The sequence below is a fragment of the Coturnix japonica genome, chromosome 8 (assembly GCF_001577835.2).
Source record: "Coturnix japonica isolate 7356 chromosome 8, Coturnix japonica 2.1, whole genome shotgun sequence".
NCBI lineage: Eukaryota > Metazoa > Chordata > Aves > Galliformes > Phasianidae > Coturnix > Coturnix japonica.
Window position 1 is genome coordinate 22,754,249 of NC_029523.1, and position 17,671 is coordinate 22,771,919.

Below are 17,671 nucleotides of genomic sequence, written 5' to 3' on the forward strand. Positions count from 1 at the left end.
GTCAGGAACAATTACTAATGTCAATCGTGTCTGCTTGCTAGCTTGCTTTTTTTTCCCTGTTGGTTGTGCTGTAAATCATTTTCACATTTACAACGTTAAGAAGGCGCTCTGAGCAATCATTCTTGTGGTCAACAAACTGTTACTGCTTCTCAAGTGTCATGGGTCACTACTTAATTACTGGATTTCACTCCCAGTTAAAACCATTAATCTTGTCTCCACCACCTTTCTCTGGGCCTCTCAGCCCGGTATGTTTTATGTTAGGCAGCGCATACAACTCAAAGTGCTGCTTTCTTTTTGCACAGCAGCAACGGTTCCGTAGTTGGCATTTCTGAGCTTGATAAGCAAAGCCATCCAACAGAGGTTTCTTCAAAGTGGTTTGCTATAAGCCGAGCCTTTCGGCAGCGAGCTGGGATCTTCAAACAGCTGCAGAGCTGCTGAATGCATCAATAAGAAGTCAGTGCTGAACATGCAGCCAGTGATGCCACCTTGGCTGTGGGAAGCCCCCAAGCCTTTGCTGCCAGAGGAGAAGCTGCTTGGTCGTTGCCTGAGACAGGTACGGACACGAGCACAGCAGAGGAAGGCAGCGTAGCCTGGGGGAAGCAGGCATTAATTTATGAGACCTAAAGGTTCATGGAGAGTTGAACTCGGTTGTGAAAGATTACATACACCTCCCCTTTGAGAGCCGGCTGCTGCTCTCACTTACTGTGCCCTCCAGCAGGGTAGAAACACGCACTCTGTGGATGGCTGGGCAGCATCTGGCTGTTCCCCAGCTGCTGCCTGCATCACTGGGAGCTCATAGGTGTTGCGTTAGACAGAGAAAGGCTCCCCTGTTGTTCCCTATGTGAAACTGCAGCGAAAACATATTTAGAATTGTAAGTTTGAAATTGGAACATAAGGGCCACAGAAATCAAACAAAGCTCGTTTCAGAGGCCACATCCACAGTGTGTTCATACAAAGTGCCGCGTGAATCACACCAAATTCACTGCAGAATGTGTTCTGCTATTTCAGCAAATTAAAAAAATTAAAGAAAAAAGAGGAAAGAAAAAGCTGGTGGAAGGGAAGAACTTTGCTAAGAACTTTGCTGCATGTTTTCTGTAAATGTTCCATAAATATGGAGCCTATTAAAGCGATTATTTGTTTATGATGTGAAAGTGATTAGTCTGTTCCAGGCACAAAAACATGAAAACTCTACGTGTTGGGGCTTTTGGGAAATAATAGCCACTGATACTTGATTATAATGATTTATATTAAGTGAATCTTTATTATACATATTTTTACTGTAGTGTTGTTGGCTGAGCCAAAAATGGGGTCCTCTTGCCTATCATCTAGTAAACACGTTCCCTGTCTTTGTCCGACTCTAAACAGATGACGGCTGTATGAAGGAGCATGGGATTACCTCTGCTTTGCAGATGGAGACCTGAGGACAGGAGCAGCACAACCTGCCCAAAGCCCTCAGCAAGCAGCTCAGGTCCCTCAGCCCAACTCTCACCTGGGGGCTGGCAAAGCTGGAACATTTCAGCATGAGGACGGCCATGTGGCCCCAATTACAGGCCCAGCACCTCAGTTTCACTTATTGGATTGCACGCAATAATGGGATGCTGAGATATTTGGGCTGTGTTCACTGCAGGGGATGTTTTCTCTTTAAAAACAGGGGAAAAAAAAGGACTTTCCCACTAAGATGTCAAATCATGGTAGGACAGGGATTTGGGCTTGTTCTGTGCTTTGGCTTCTGACCATCTCCTTTCTCAGCACTGTTCAGTTTGACTGTAGCAGTATGCTGGCATTAATAGATTTCATGGCTCTGGAGCATTATGGTTGATATCACCCTCCCCTGATGATGCTCCTCGGTCTGTTTCAGCAGCTTCACAGCCTGTGTGCACTGAGCCTCTGCTTGTTTCCTCTTGCTGGGACCACTTGTGAATACTTTACAAGGTTTTTTTAAAGCCAGGCCTGCAAGGCCTCTGAACTTCCAGCCTTGCCATAAGATTCCCCAGTGCTGCTTCTCTCCCTGGATGCATGGGATGCTCCCCACAGGTGAGCAGACTTTCCTCTCTTTTGGAGGTCTGAAGGGAAGAGACGACTAACAAAGTAAAGGCAAACATTTTGGGACTTTCAGTATTTAAATTAGATAGAATTCTGACCTGCTCACATCATAGATTTGTGTGTGACTTCTCATCTCAGGATCATCAGGTATTAATACACCCTATTTACAGTATCTTTGAATCTGGAGTCATCAGCAAGCTTTGTTAGCACGTTCCTTATGTTATATGCCATGGTCATTAATGAGATCGCTGTGAATGATAAATGTCTGTGATGAAAAGCTCCACCAGTCATTCAATTTAGTCCAAGAATTTCCTTTCCACGTAGCATGTTGCCTTCCACACAAATCACTACCTGACGTACTTTTCAGATCCTGAACTAATTCCTCTTTTTTCCTGTAAAGAGCTGTTTTCCATGTGGCCCTGCATGACACATTTTACTGAAGTCCAGACCGGTTGGATTCATTGCCTGTCCTCTAGGAAATCTCTAACAAAGAAGCCAGATGAATTAGATATCTATCTTTGGCAAATCCATGTTGTACTCTATCCCAGTTCTTGTATATACTGATGTCTTTAATTACACTTCCCTATGACTGCTGTTTTAAAGCCTTGCATACTCTTCAAAAATGGCTAATGACGACAAAATTTACTTGCTGTTTTAAAGCAAGATATTTATAATGCTTTCCCAGAAGTGAATCTTGGTGTCCAGGATGTGGGCAGCACATCTTTGGTGCAGAACTTGCAAACTGGTTTGAGAGCAGCTTATCTGCCTCATTGGATGCAGGATTCCATGGGGGTATTGCAGGATCAAGTCCTAGTGTTCAAGGTGGGTTTTTGGGTCATGGGAGGAGTTAAACAAGCTCTCATTCACCGCAGTGATCCTCAGTTAAAGCATGGTGCGAAGGCCATGTTTCCCTGTGGCCCTTTGTCTCCAGAAGACCCTTCAAAATTCCCTGGGAATTATTTCTCCCTTTCCCCATTTTCCCATTGTGTAGGAAGAGACTGGAGCTTGCATTCAGTCTCTAAGTCATTGTTTTTTAAATGGGGTTACAGTTGAGTGGATATGAAAAGGGGAAATTTATTGTCGTGCTTTTGCTCCTGCTTGGAAATGTAAGTTTTGGCTTGTATATACATTTATATTCATAGAAACCCAGGCACGTGCGCACAGGTTTATATAAAAAATGTGAAATGTCTGTGTTTGAAATGAAAGAAATGGGTGGTTTGTCCAATCTGGAAAATAGCAGCCAGAAAAGAGGAGGGGGAAGGTAATACGGGTAAAGCATAAAAAGAATCCAAATAAACTTGTCATAAAGAGGAAGATTGAATTTGTCAGGTGGAAACCTGAATGCAACAGAAGGGAAATGGGAACCTACGTGGAGTGTGGCAGCAGGGAAAATGAATAGCTCCAACAGGAAGGTGTGGACTTGATCCGAAAAAGCAAGCAAGGAGAGAAGAAAGGGAAAGTCAGCTCTTTTCTGAGGGGAGAAAAGCCTTCCTGAATAGCTTGGCATGGAAAGAGGCCTGGAATGGATGTGAATCTGGATCTCCAAATGTATGAGATGAGTCAAGAGGAAAAGAGGGACTTAAGGAAGAGAAGGATTTACTTCTTTGTCACAGATGAGGGGATGAGATGCTAAAAATTCCTGATACTTTGGAAGGCTGCAGGCTGTCAGGGATACACTCTCTTGAGTAAAAGGCTGGAGCTAAACATGAAGTGCCAATCTGCCTTGTCTGTCGAGAGATCTTTATGTCTATCAAAAGGAGTGGGTGACTGGTGCTACTGGTGATGTGAGCCCTGGATACCAGGACACCTGGCTGGATGTCCCCTTCTCCCTGCAGCTAAAGATCTGTCAGCCTCATTAGCCTCACAAAGATGTGACTCTGACTGACTTTCCTAACCCACTATTGATTTCAGGGGGGAAGATTCAAGGACTTATCATCCAGCCCCACTTAGCTCTCAGTGTGTGTAACCATCTACTGGGCACTACCGGCCAGGGAGCTAGTAATGATTTTAGTATACAGAGGGCTCTAGAAATACTTAAAATGAATAGGGAAGGTGGCATTTCTTAACAATATTGTGGCATCCCAATATTTTACATAATTCTGCTTCAGCAGAGCCTTCATGGGGTTAACATTCTGCTAATAACCAAGTGCTAATTTTACAGCTCTGGAAGCCCTCTGGACGCTAATTTCAAGGTCACATAGCTACGTTTGGAAACAAAATTTAAAAGCTGATGAGGCAAGTATGTATTTTTAAGCAATTTGGCAGCTCCCCCAGATAGGAACAAACCCCAAACATTACGTGGATGCTGTGAGTGGTCACAACTATGTGGCAAAGCTGTCTGATGCTGGGGGCAAAATCTCACGTGTTGCTTTCAGGCCGGCCTCCATGAACATACCATGAGCAGGAAGAAAGGTGGAAGGGGCCCATAAATCACGTGTTGTGAACTACTTGTTACTACTGCAGAGGAAAGTGAGAGCTTGTTTTGGGGCTAAGTCTGTGGATCAAAGAGAAGCAACCATGCCTTTCATCTCCCCTGCCTTCGGAGGCTGCTGGAGTGGATTTGCAGAGGGAGAAGCTCAAGGGAGTCTTTAGCACTGACATGTCAAGAGGGCTGGCTTTGACAGGGCTCCTCAGAAAAGACCTCAGCAAAGGGCTATGAGATTATTTGTACTTTGGTTCTCCATTAATCTGTGTGTAGCCTCTCTGGGGACCCAACATGGGGGATCACTGCAGTAAGAGAACTGTGGTTGTATGGGAGGGTGATGCTGCATTCACACCAGGGAGGCAGAGAAAACAAGCTTTTCTGTTCTATCTCCTCCAAACTTGCTTACTTATAAACACAGAGAAAAAATCTGAGCCAGACCTTAGCATGTGGGAAGCTGCATGGGCAGATTTCTTGGGCTTTGTTCCACTCCATGCCTCAGTTTCCCCCGAGTGAAATGAGACAACAGTCTTCTCTCCCAGGAGTTTTGACTGACAGAGGGTTGGGTGTGGTGACAAATATCCTGACAAATGTGTGATACTACATTTTCCCCCCATAATTCTGTCAGATTTCCCTTTCCCTTCTAACTTGTCAGGCTTGTGAGGTTAGCCATGACAACACAAACGGTCACTAAAATGGAAAATCCTAGTCAAGAAGAAGACAGATTGCTTTGTTGGTTTGTTTTGGGTTTTTTCCTTTTAAAATGAAAAATTCCTTCTCTTAAACTGAGAAGGTTTTCAGTGGGTGGCAGAACTGTTAGGCAGAGCTGGAGATGTTGTCTGTGGAGCTTGGCGGGGATAGAAGTGTCCCTCAGCACCTCATCCCAGATCTTTGGGATGCGCCTTGCATGCTCATATGGAAATAGTGAGCGGTGTCCTGTGCAAGAGCACAAAATGCCGGGTTCAGGGAAATGAAAAGGGCTGTGAGAAGCCCTTGGTGCAGTTCTGCAGCACTGTGCTGAACGAGCGATGTGTGCACGCGTCTCTTTGTGGGATTGAAGCAGGTTCCCTGGGCTGTGTCCATTTTCTTCCAAGCAGTTCATAAATCTGGCGATTACTAACAAAGGCTATTCTGTTAAATGTAAATAATATCTGAAATATAATCTCTATAAACGTGGTTCATTTAGCCATTAATTTTATAGATTGTTGAAGTAATTAACAGTGCATAAAGAGGACTTCCTGCAATGCAAGTGTGATCTTTGGCTGAATGGGCCTTTATAACGATCTCTAAGACAATCCCTCAGAGTGGAACTGGAATTCCATCTTGCGTTTATCTCCTTGCTTTTGTATTTTAAAGTGTTTCAAGAAGGAATTTCTTTGGTATGTTGGCCCACAATTGTTTAACATGTTTGCTTTTGTGGGTCCTTCTCATGGAAACTTATTTAAATGCTCAATGTATAAACGCTGTCTTACGCATCTTCTAGCCATTGATTTGACACTGCTGTGAGTGGGTTTTCTTGCAATGTGGATGTTGTGTCCATCCAAGATCCACAGTTTTGATACCAGACAGTGAGTCTTTGCTGCCATGATATCCTCATCATTATAGGACTTAAATGGTGCCCATTTGGCATTTACTGTGCCAACTTTTCCTTCCTCATCTGAAGGAAACGACACCTTCCTTCTCTCATTAGAATAAAATATAACCCTTTTTAATGTGTTGGTGTATCATTGTGTAAGTTATGAGGACTTCTCTCTGTATGGAATGCAGACGTTTCAAACATGGAGCACAGAGATGCTGGGCTACAGAAATAAAAAGCAGATGTCTTTCTCCCTTCCTCTCAGGAGGTTAATGCTTATCTGGGTACTTTAACTCTTGAGGTCCTGTGATGGGCAACATCTATTGAGCAGAAGGAACTGACACCTCAAGTGCTAGATGGGTATCAGTTAATACGGGTTTGCTCTCAGGTTTGGTAACAAAGCCAACAACTTTTATATTACCCATAGACTCTGTGTCTAGGAGCAGGTGACACAAAGCCATCTGTGCTCTGTTTGGGGTTCTCCTGGGCAGAAAGAATCCTAACACATCCCTTTAGTTCACCTTTCCAGATGGCTGGAAGCATCAGAACTGCACCTGCTGCCCAAGGCCTCAGTGACTGTGTAGTGGCAGAAAACTGTTGTAATTTCATCATGGGAAAATGAATTTAAGGCGTAGATGTGCCTCTTTGAGGGCCCTGGGGCAGGTGTGGAGAAAGAGTGGCATTTAAAATCTGCAGAAAGCAGGTATTTCTCATGAAATACCAATTTAAACTAAGTGTGAGAACAAGGCAGATGACTCTAAAATGTGTGGCTGGCCCGTACTTCATAGTGTTGCCACAGTGGTTTGTAATGTTTGGAGGGAAAGTTATGACGCAGAACAAATGAGATAAAAAGCTGGTTTAAGTGTGATTAAATGGGTCTAGAAGCTGCCCATTTTATGGCAAGGAGTTGCTGGCCTCGTGACAAGCTGTAGCATGCTGCATGGTTTGCCAGCTTGTCCTATCCATATGGGCTGCGTCAAATGAATCTGTTTTAAAGCCATCCAAACATTTTATGGACATTTTCCTCACTGGGCCTAAGCTCATGAAGGGAAGATACACCCAACGAGGTCATAAAATAGTGCCAGGATCTTCTGCTTTTAAAGACAGCAGTTTTGATGTTCAAAATCATCATCCACTGACATCACCCCAGTAACCATTAGCACTGGTGGGGTGTTCGTTTTCTTGACATTTCCATATGGAGTTGTGTTTGTTGGCAGCCAGCTTAAAAGAGAGGATCGCTTGAGGCTGGATGCTCATGCAAGGCAGTCATGTTGCAGATGAATTAGATATCCGTGTAATGAGAATACTCCTTCAGCCAACAAGTTCCTTCTTTGAAGGTTTATCCCAGAGAATTGAGCTGGTCAGAAATGTTCCCATGAAACACCATTCCTTAAGCTTGGCTTCTTTTGCTGGAACTGCGCTGAGAACAGTTGACTTCCCAATGCCTGAGGAAGGGAGCTTGAGGAAACCCACCTGTACTCCTGGCAGATCTCTTCCAGGCCAGGAGAAACATGGTGAGCACGAGTCCCAGGCTCTGGAGCAGATGCACCTGGTGGATTTGCCCCAGGGCCAGGGAAGGGATGCTGTGAGCTCTGCAGCTGCCCGCTGAGGCTGACAAGCTTTGACGTGCGTTTCACCGGGAGGCTCAGCAGGGTCTGGAGAGCTTCTGGCTTCCTGGAAATTGCTCTCTTTTCAGAAAAAAAAACCCAAAAAACCCAACAAAAACACACAAAAACCCCTAAAAACAAAACCTGAAAAAAGTTTCTGTTCAGTTTGGATCAAAACCAAATTTTATTTTATATATATATATGTATTTTAAACCCTACGTTTTCAAGGCACTGGAAACACTGCTTTCCAGCCAGCTCTACTTGATAGTTTTATAGGGCTTTGCCATAATAAAAGTGAAGTGAGACGAAACAGAAAAGCCCTGCTTAGTAACAACAGGGGGTGGGGGAGAGGGAAAGGGAGGCTTTAACCAGAGCCAGGCTTGCTGAGCGGCTGTTCTGCCAGCAGAGGACAAAATAGCTGTGCCAGAAGCGTGATAAAAAGCTCATGGTATCAGTCCTTGCATTTCAGTAGTCCTGTGATCCAGAATAAATCATGGTGCCTCTTTGGTGAGTTGGGGTGCTCAATCCCAAATGGTCTCTGGTTCCCTTGGCCAGCTGAACACGGGGTTTCTCAGATGTATTTGAATTCTAGCCTCTCAGGGTTGTCATCTCACATATGGAGTCTTGCTTTGTCACCAGATCCTGCCAAAGATCCAGTCCTCCTTTTGTCAACAAAGAACTGGGTTTATTTGCTACAAAAGCCAATCTGGCATTGGTTCTTGCTTTTGTAAATTATCCATCTTGTGTGTCTAGTAGTACTGCTCTTCTCATGTGTTAATATGTTTATTTTCAATAAAATCCCAAGTTTGGGCTCCTGTGAGATGGTAAGGCAGAAGGGGCTTTAACAGCTCGCCGTCTTTGATAACATTAACCAGCCAGGTGACCAGTTCCTCCTTAGATAAAGTCTCCTCCACATCTAGCATTGGTAGTAGGATCGTAGAAGCACTAAGACTGGAAAAGACCTCCAAGCTCATCTATTCCAGCCATCCACCTATCGCCACTATTTCCCCACTAAGTTATGTCCCTTAGTACAAAATCTAAATGTCTCCTGAACGCTGCCAAGGGCAATAGTGAAAACCATCTGACTCCTTGGATGTGAATATTTGCAGCTTTCCTGTGTTACCTCTTCTTGTTGCTCCTCCACTGCTTCCTGTCTCTTTCTTTCCCAAGCAATTCTGATTTGTGCAGAGATTCGGGAGTGTGATTTGCTGGTGACTACACTGAGAAGAAAGATGTTTAGCACTTTGGCCTTTCAGGTCTGTCATAAGACTATCTTCCCCATGAATGACATTGTTTCAGTGACCTTATCCCATCTGAACTGCAAATAATGGGACTACAGGGTAAGATGTTGTAATCCTGCAGAGCTAAGTAGGAGACAGAGATTTGCTTTGCTCAATATCTGCCTTCCAGCGGATCAGTATTGTATAACGTGAATCTTTGTACAACATAAGAGCCTGTATAAGGTCCTCTCAAAGATACAACTCTCCAGCAAATACTGTGCATATTTCATTCACCAAGAATGTAGTAAATTTTTTTCCTCTGAGGCTGAAGTCCAAGGGGGATGAATTCTCTATGCAACTTTGATATGGTTGTGTCTCCCTGCATGTTCATGGATATTCCTGCTAGTAAATCCCTTATCTCCAGCTATGCAAACAGTTTACTAAACATCTGTCAGTAGCACCAGTGCCCATCTTGCTAATCTGGAATGCCCAGATGCCTCCAAACCTTGACAAATGCTATAAAAGACCTATATATTGGTACTAAAAATGCAGCACAATTTAACTCAAAATTCTAAATGCCTGCACTTCATTTGCCTAAATTTTATTTAAAATACAAATTTTAGACATAAGAAGAAACCCATTTCCAGAAGGAAAATATTAGCAATGGGCATAGTAGTAAAGGGTGGGAAACAGGGTTATGGCTGAACTGGATCTTGGAGGTCAGAGGGTTAGCAGAGAAACCGAGCAAGAGAACTCAAACAAATAGATCTGTGGCATTTAGGCACTATATTAAATTGGATTTATGGTGCTGGCTGCTTCAAGCAGTGCCAAAACTATCATGAGTGGCCTTTCTTGTTGAAAACTGGCACATCTGGTCCCAGTCCAAACTGGAACCAGTAGGACATGAAAAAATAAACTATATTACTGGTATTTGTGTTGCGGCCTCTGTGGGAGGATTCAATCCAGGCTGGACATTCGTAGTGTTGTGTGACCTCTACTTTCTGCTTGTTGGGTTTGAAAAACCCATGGTGGGTTTCCAGGCTGATGCACAGCAGGATGAGGAACGATGACTTTTCTCATCACGGCTGCAGCCATTCTCCTGAGCTTGGGTTTGCCAATGGCTCCTGTCTCTTTCTTCCACAAGGACTGAGCTTGAGTTCAAGTTGTTTGGTTTCCTCACTCTGGAGTCAGCTGGTGGATCCAGCCAATACCCAGACAGCAAGCCAAAACATGACAGTATGGACAGTTAGATTATGCTGGATCCAAATGGGATTTCCAGCCCTAAGCTGAACTAACAGCACAGGCTGAGCAGTGCTGAAGTGAATCATTCACTGTCTTGGAGAGCTTTCTGATTTTTCAGTGTTCAGCAAGACATCATTGGAGCTCACAGGAGGGATTCAGGACCTGCCTCTGTGCAATTCTATGTAACATTTACTTCTCCCTGCTCTGACCAAACAAAAAAAGGGCAAAGAGAAATCAAGTCATCGGACACACTCTTGCCTTGCTGTACTCTCCTACCTTGGTTTGCCTTTAGGTTCTGCAATTCTGAAATAGACAGTTGTCCCACTGACAATTTAAGACTGGATTCTCATTTGCGCAGATGTCTCTTGAGCCAGCAAGCACAGGATGTAAATTACGTTTACCCTCACTTTCACATGAGAATTAGGCCTTTAGTGTCAACTTGAGTTACCTTGTGCTGGCTGCATCAGTTACTTATGTCCACCTGTTGTTTCTGGTTGTAGTTTAACTGTATTTAGTTTTCTTTGGCAGGAATGCTTCCTTTGCTGTGTGTTTTCATAGCCCTGGCCACTAGGTGCTACTGCAGCATAAACACAGCGATGGTTAAATGGAATCAGGATCGTTAAATTGTGGCCCTGGCAGCTCAGCATGGAGGGGTCTTTCTGCACACACCAGGTTCCTCAGCTCTGTGCCTGAGCTGCTGTGCTGAGCCTGGGGTGCAGGGGCAGCCCCAGGGCTGCTGCAGAGGTGTGGGATGCTGGGCTGAGCCCCAGTCTGTATTAGAATGGTATGGAGGAATCCAGGGTAAGCTTCTCGGCTGGCATCCTCAGTCTGTTAGAGAGACACCCAAGGAAATGGCATGGAGCTGAATCAGGGGAGGGTCAGGTTGGCTGTTAGGAAAAGGTTCTTCACCAGGGGGATGTGGACATGGAACAAACTCACAGGGCTCAATCCAAGCTGGTCACCACTTACAGATGAAGGGTTTGGACTTCGGGTCATCCTGTGTGGAGCCAGGAGATGGACTTGATGCTCCCTGAGGGTTCCTTCCAACTGAGGATACTCTAAATAGATTCCACATTAGATTTCACTAATGTAGTAGGTTGCCCTCCTATGGAGACCAGCTAACTGCTATCTGCAGGTTTACCTCTGGAAAAGCATCTTCTCAACCTCAAGGCCTCAGGACAGGAACACTACCAACTTCCCATGGTTGTTCATGCTTTATGTCTAGCCCTGCTTGTGCCTTCCCACTTGTTTGAATTTGCCTGCCTTGGAGTTTGTAAGATATCTTATATCCTCAGCACGATGCTGATTTTCATAAGACCTAATTTATGTAATAGGAACTAGCAGTAAAGGCAGCAAATATTCCCTCTTCCCTTCTAGTAGCTTTAGTTTATCCAAGCTGGCTCCAGCACCACTAAGGAGGCAGCAGAGGGACAGTCTGTGCAGCTCTGCCTCAGACCAAGTATATGAACTAGAGACAGAAACTCATTCTCATGGACTCTTATTGGTCTCTCTGAGCAGCTTTCTTGCTTCAACACAGCCCAAGGACCCACCGGTCTTACAATTCCTGCCCCTTCTCGGTCCCTGGTGCTTCCCTGCTTCACACCATCGCAGCCTGGGGTTCTGTACACTGAAATCTTTGTGTGATTTTTTTTCCCAGTGAATGGGCCATCTGCCAACGAGGGCAGCACGCTGTATATTTGGTAGTTCTGAATAATTCTGCTGCTGTCTTCTGGAATCTAAGCGGGAACGCTTCGATTTTTGGTGCCGCCCTATAATGCTCTGATAGTTTTACTCTTAGCATCTGGGAAAGAAAACAACACAAAAACCCACAGCAATCTTTATCTATTGAGCTTGTAAATCTTGATTACTCTTGACATGGTCTACTGTTTTATGCTGCTTTAATTACTCCCTGGCCCCATATCCAGTTGGAGCAGGAATTCAGAGCTCATTCAGTTTATCATGCATGTAATGCAACTTACAGAAAAGCATTTCACTAGAGAGCTTAGGCATTGTTCACTTGTATTCGGTCCTCATTTAATGTTAAATTTGAACACTGAACAGAGCAGACATTTGTGGAAAATCTTAGCATTTATTAGTATTCATTTAGTTGTTATTTCTTTATTATCTATTGTCTCAAAAGCTTGGCTGTATCCCATTTAGCAGAACAGGAGCATGCTTGCCATGCTTTATTCCCTCCTCTAACACAGAGCATCCTAGGAAAGATGAAGTTCCCAGTTAGGTGACTGCCACAGATTCACACAAGGACATCTATCCTGTGCATGCAGTGGGGTTTGACCTGTAAAGATAAATCTGGAAATCAGTTCACACCTGTTCTGAAAACAATGTGCTCTTCTTCTTAAGCTTGTTATTATTTGATTTGATCCATTTTATGCCAGAGGAGGATTTCTTTGTGCTTTGTCTTTCACGGTTTTCAGAGTTCCCAAAGTCACTGGATGAGCACTGGGGCTGGTAATCACTCATGGACAGAAATAACAATCCTTTTTGGGCATACATCTAGACCTGCTGCTCCATACCATATATTCAAATGGCAGTTTGGTAACGATTGGACTCCCTGTGCACTCAATACCTGAGATGCTGATGTGTTTCCTTCATGGTCAAAAATGAGGGTGGAGGAAGAGAGGAGAGAACTTTGGCAATGTAAGATAAAGCAGTAGCATTACACAATTGTAACACTGTCCCTCTCTGAGACCACGCTAAATGATTAGTAACACTCTGTGAGAAGAAATGTGCACCATCAGCACTAATCAGCTTGAGAGGGAGTTTGGCCAACGCTACGAATTTTAGATTTGCGTTTGGATTCAGACTAATTTACCTTCAAATATTACGTGTTTTCCTTGTACTCAAATTGCATTTCATACCAAAGCCATTAGTGCAGGCTGGTTAATTCCTGCCACACCAACAAAGTGCTGCTTGGATGTTTTCTTACCCAAAGCAAAATGCTCTATTTGCTGTCCAGTGCCGCCTCCCAGTTAGCCAAATAAATCAATTCTGTTGCAAACAAGTATCAAGATAGAGTTTCTCAGAGTGCCACATTGCTTTTCTTTTTCCTTTGAAAATCATGCTTTGTGAGTAAATGATTTAGAAGAACCATTCAATAAGTGCATTTTCAGGTCTGGATACTTGAAAAAGAGCAAGACCAAAAATACTTTGTTGGATTGTTTGCTATATTATAGTAGACTGGCTGGTGAGTCCATGTGTCACAGTCTTCTCAGAGTCAGGATATGTGTCATGAACCTCACGGTGCCAAGCTTACGAGATGTTTTCTTCTACTCGAGTGATGGATTGTCCTTTTAGAATCTGACTGCAGGGCTTGGTGTAGTGACAACATGACATTTTTCATGGTCATAAAGTAGTTACAATAGATCTGAAGTCTTGCGAACCACAAGTGGTCAGGAACAAATTTTATCTGCTACTCAAAGTTTCATGTAGATTGCTACATCTTTCCTTAAAACAATTGTTATTGTGCTTGTTGTGCAAACATTTGCTTACTAGCTGAGCCTGGAGGTTGCGAGTTCAGAGTTTTCCCTGGGCAGGAAAATGGTCTTTATTGCCAAATGGCAGCGCATCCATTAGGTCCTCATATTGGTTTTCACCCCTGGGAATGCTGATCTTCAGCAATGCTTCCTTTAAATCAGCGTGTTCCTCCTATCTCCCATCTTCATTCTGTGTCAGAGCACCCCATTTTGCTCCTGCAGTTGACGTGGCCTCCTTCAGATTCCTTCTCTCACCTGAATTAGCTTCTCGTGTTGACTTTTTTCTCAGCATATGCTTAACTACATGACCTTCTGTCATGAAGGTGGTTGAGATGATACCTTAAGGGACATCTGCCATTCTGGTTCAACATGGGCAGTCCAAAGTCTGTCTTAGAGCTTCTCCCAGCTATTCATGCTACATTTTTTTCCCATCTCTGGACCTCAGCTGGGAGACTACAGGGAAGGTGTACATCAGAAAGAAATTCCTGAGTCTGAATGGGGGTCTTCCTGCAGCTTTAGCCAGTGTTAGGATTGTGCCCAGTTCATTTACATTCTCTTTTCAACCTTTGACGTTTAATCTTACTAATGCCAAACAAACAGCTCCAGTAAAGCACTTCCAGCTTCTTTTCCTGGTGATGACCAAATATGTTCCTGAAATGGAATTGAAAGGCAGCGTGTGCTATAGCAAGCACCAAACTACCTAAAGATGTCTGTTTAACACAGGGGTTGCTGGTGTTCAGTATATGGCATTATTAGGCTCACATTAGCATTATTAAACTTCATGCATCCTCCAGCTTGGATGTGACCTCATGGAAACCTCTCAAGAATTTCTAGATGCTTTCACATGAGCTTATCCCAACTGAGATGCAGAAGGCAGAAAACCTGCCTTGTAGCCAGTGAACTTGTGTCTTATATGGGTCCTCAGCAGATGAATGGCTCTGGTACTTATGTGGGAGAAGGAATTATTTGTTCTGGTCTTTCTCAGTTATGGCATCTTGTGAAGGATGCCAATACTGTACAACTGCTCTACTCTCCCTCTGGCTCTCGCTGCTTCCCATCCCATGCCATGTGCACATTCTGCTGCCCACAGCGTGTTGCCATCTGACCTGGCCCCACATCAGGCAGCGTGTTAACAAGGCAAGGCTTCTGAGATCACAGATCCCTGGGCACTGTGCAGCCTGCTGGAGTGAGGAATTACCTTCAGTCTGTGTGTGAAAGCCCAGGTTATAGCTGTAGCGTGGATAAGCCTTTGTTTGCTCACAGATGTCAAGGGTCTCTGTTGTTCCTTTGGCAAGAAAGGCATTGATTGCAGCAGGGTGTTCCTTGAAAAATACAAATGTGACGGGGAAACAAATTAATTGCGAGGCTCCTAATTAAAATCACTGGGAGAGCTATTGCATTACAGCGCGAAGAAGTAGACAAATATGACCTTTCGGTGAACTTCTCAACCCTACTAGAAGCATAAATTTAAGGTCTCTTAGCGGAGAAGTGTTCTGGCTGGTGTCTACAATCAGGATTTTGTCTGCAGGTATCAATGCACAAAACCTCTGCCTCGTGGAGCTCGAAATCCCCTGAGGCTTCTTTTGTTTTGCCTTCATTTTCTATAGCCCATGGCACAGGCCTTTATGGGCTCTGGCTTTCCCCTCTCCTCCATATGCAGGGAAAAGCTCTTGCACGAAGGTGGTCGGGAAGGCCACTGGAGCAGAACGGAAAGCTCTGTGCTGCAGAAACGCTTGTCGGAGATATATAACTGTTGTCTGCTACCAATTGTCACGAGCAGTTAAGGCAAGCAATTTATGGCTCACACTTACCCTGCTAGGTTTCCGTCTCTGGCTCCTACCTGTCATGTTGCAGAGATTCCTCCCACTTTTTTGACTGCAAAACAGGCATTATGGAACAGATCTACTCCCTTTCTGCAAGGAACGATTGGGATGATTTTTGCTCCCTCATCATTAAGCAAACGCTTTCGCTTTGGGACAGCTGTTTTGTCTTAGAAACGGGACACAAAATTTGCCTTTGTTTTAATCCTGGGATGTTTATCATGGGACCTTGACGCATATACCCTTCACTTTCCCCTTCCCTATCTCTCCAAAGCTCTGGGGTTGAGAAGGAGCAGGAAGAGGAAGAGTTTTCAAAGGGATGTTTCACTGTTAAAAGTTCAGCGTCACTCTCATATGCAATTTTCCTTGGTTGGCAGCTTTATGGCTCAAACCTCTGTTTGAAAACTGGTGCATACTGGTGATATCATGAACATGCCACATGGTGTCTGATGTCCCTTAGCGACGGCAGATTTATAGCATTTTCCCTCATAAAAACCCTCTCCCTTGCCAGAAGAGGTCCAGCTGGAGTTATGAAATCAGTAAACAGAGACCCTGCTGCAGTGCGGAAGGTCGCCCTTTGCAGCTCCCTTCATCTGCAGCATGCAGTGCACACCAGAACCTTGCACTCTGGGAATCCCACAGTGATAATCCACGTGGAAACCTTGGAAAAGCTCCTTTACTCCTGCAGATCTGATAGCACCTGTGGCCCTTGTGTGCTGCTTAGAAATTAGTAGGGAATTCATCTTAAGTTACTATAATGCTACAGATTTATTAATGTCTATGCATAGGACGTAGTTAAACCTCACCCTGCTTGTGAGATATTGCTCCCTCGAAATTTGGCTGCCTTGAAATGGACATAATCCCTTCTTGAGTGTTTGGGAAGTGATTAGTGGAGCTTGAATGTTGCCACGAGCAAACTCAAGTTCATAATTCTTTCAACTGGAAATGCATTCTGAATCTGCTGTAACTACCTTTACCATTAGAAAAAGTCAGTTTTCTAGCCTGGACCCAGGTTCAAACCTTGTCTTGGTATGACCAAGATGCCCTGCTAGGAGCATGCTGCTCCTTTAATTATTCTGTACTGGTGACAAGTGGTATGACAGGGCAGTGAGAGTGTGGCTGAGGTGGTGGCTACCTCACATGGAGGAGTACAGGAGAGAGAAAGCTCTATGACTACACATCATGGGCACATCTACCGTATCTACCATGTATCCTTCAAGGCTCATCCACAGATGGGCAGCTCCTGCTTCTACTGTGAGAGGGATAGCCAGGAGATGGGCTCAGCAGTCCTTTCCAGTGTGATATCACCACAGAATCATAGAATCATTAAGGTTGGAAAAGACCACTAAGATCCTCTAATCCCACTGTCGACCTGCCCCCATCATGCCCACTGACCACGTCCCTCAGTGCCACATCCATGTGGCTCTTGAACAACTCTATGTGGCTCCACCACCTCTCTGGGCAGCCTGTGCCAGTGCATCATCACTCTTTCTGAGACAAACTTTCTTCTGATATCCAACCTGAATCATATTCTATTATTGTATAAGGTCTTTACATCCATTCCAAGCAGTCCCAGGGATATGTTACCCATTCTTTGTTGAGCTCTCCAGCAAAGAAAGTAGTCCAGCACACTTGTATGCAAGAGGGATTGGATTTTGATTCAACACACACAGAAGCAAATCAGAAAGAACTGCTGATGTCATCGTTGCTGAAATACAGATGTGATGGGTGTGAGATCAGAGAGGGGCTGACGTGGTCTGGTTACTTCCTCGCTGTCATGTTTGGGAGGATGCTTCTGTTTGGAAGGCTGGTATTTGAAAGGCACTTTGGAAAAGATACGCACTGTATCTGTTGCTGATACCCCAACTTGGAGTCAAGGGAGTGAATAGAAAAAAAATGGAAAAGAAAATGAAAAAAGAATAATGAAGAAATAAAATGTCCCTCTGAATACAGGGAAAAAAAAAAAGCAGTCTAAGGGAACTGAGGGAGATCACTGTGTGTTGTAATCTGGAAAAAAGTCTGTGAGAAAGTCAGCATTTTTCATTATAACTTTACCAAAGTCTCAGACTGACAGAACAGGAGGGCTGTTCTAGTTGGCAAATGCATTGCACCTGGCCCTGCACTATTTGTTCTGACCTCCAGCAGCCACGTAGTGTGAGGATTTAAGGATCAGATCTGGGGGGGAATAAAAAGCAAAGGAAAAAATAGAGCATGTTTGCATTTCGGCTTTGCAGAGCTGGGCTTGAA

General features: G+C 44.2%; 2 long non-coding RNA genes across 2 annotated transcripts in view; one reads left to right on the forward strand and one right to left on the reverse strand.

Moving 5' to 3' along the window:
• Positions 1-17,671, forward strand: part of LOC107317707 — a 300,658-nt gene that overhangs the window by 109,119 nt on the left and 173,868 nt on the right. The gene's annotated exons all lie outside the window — the stretch shown is intronic.
• On the reverse strand, positions 13,656-16,704 carry LOC116653738. The gene is made up of 3 exons (XR_004308105.1): positions 16,630-16,704; positions 14,803-14,926; positions 13,656-14,255 (listed from the first exon to the last, which is right to left on the reverse strand). It is a non-coding gene; the product is annotated as an uncharacterized LOC116653738 (long non-coding RNA).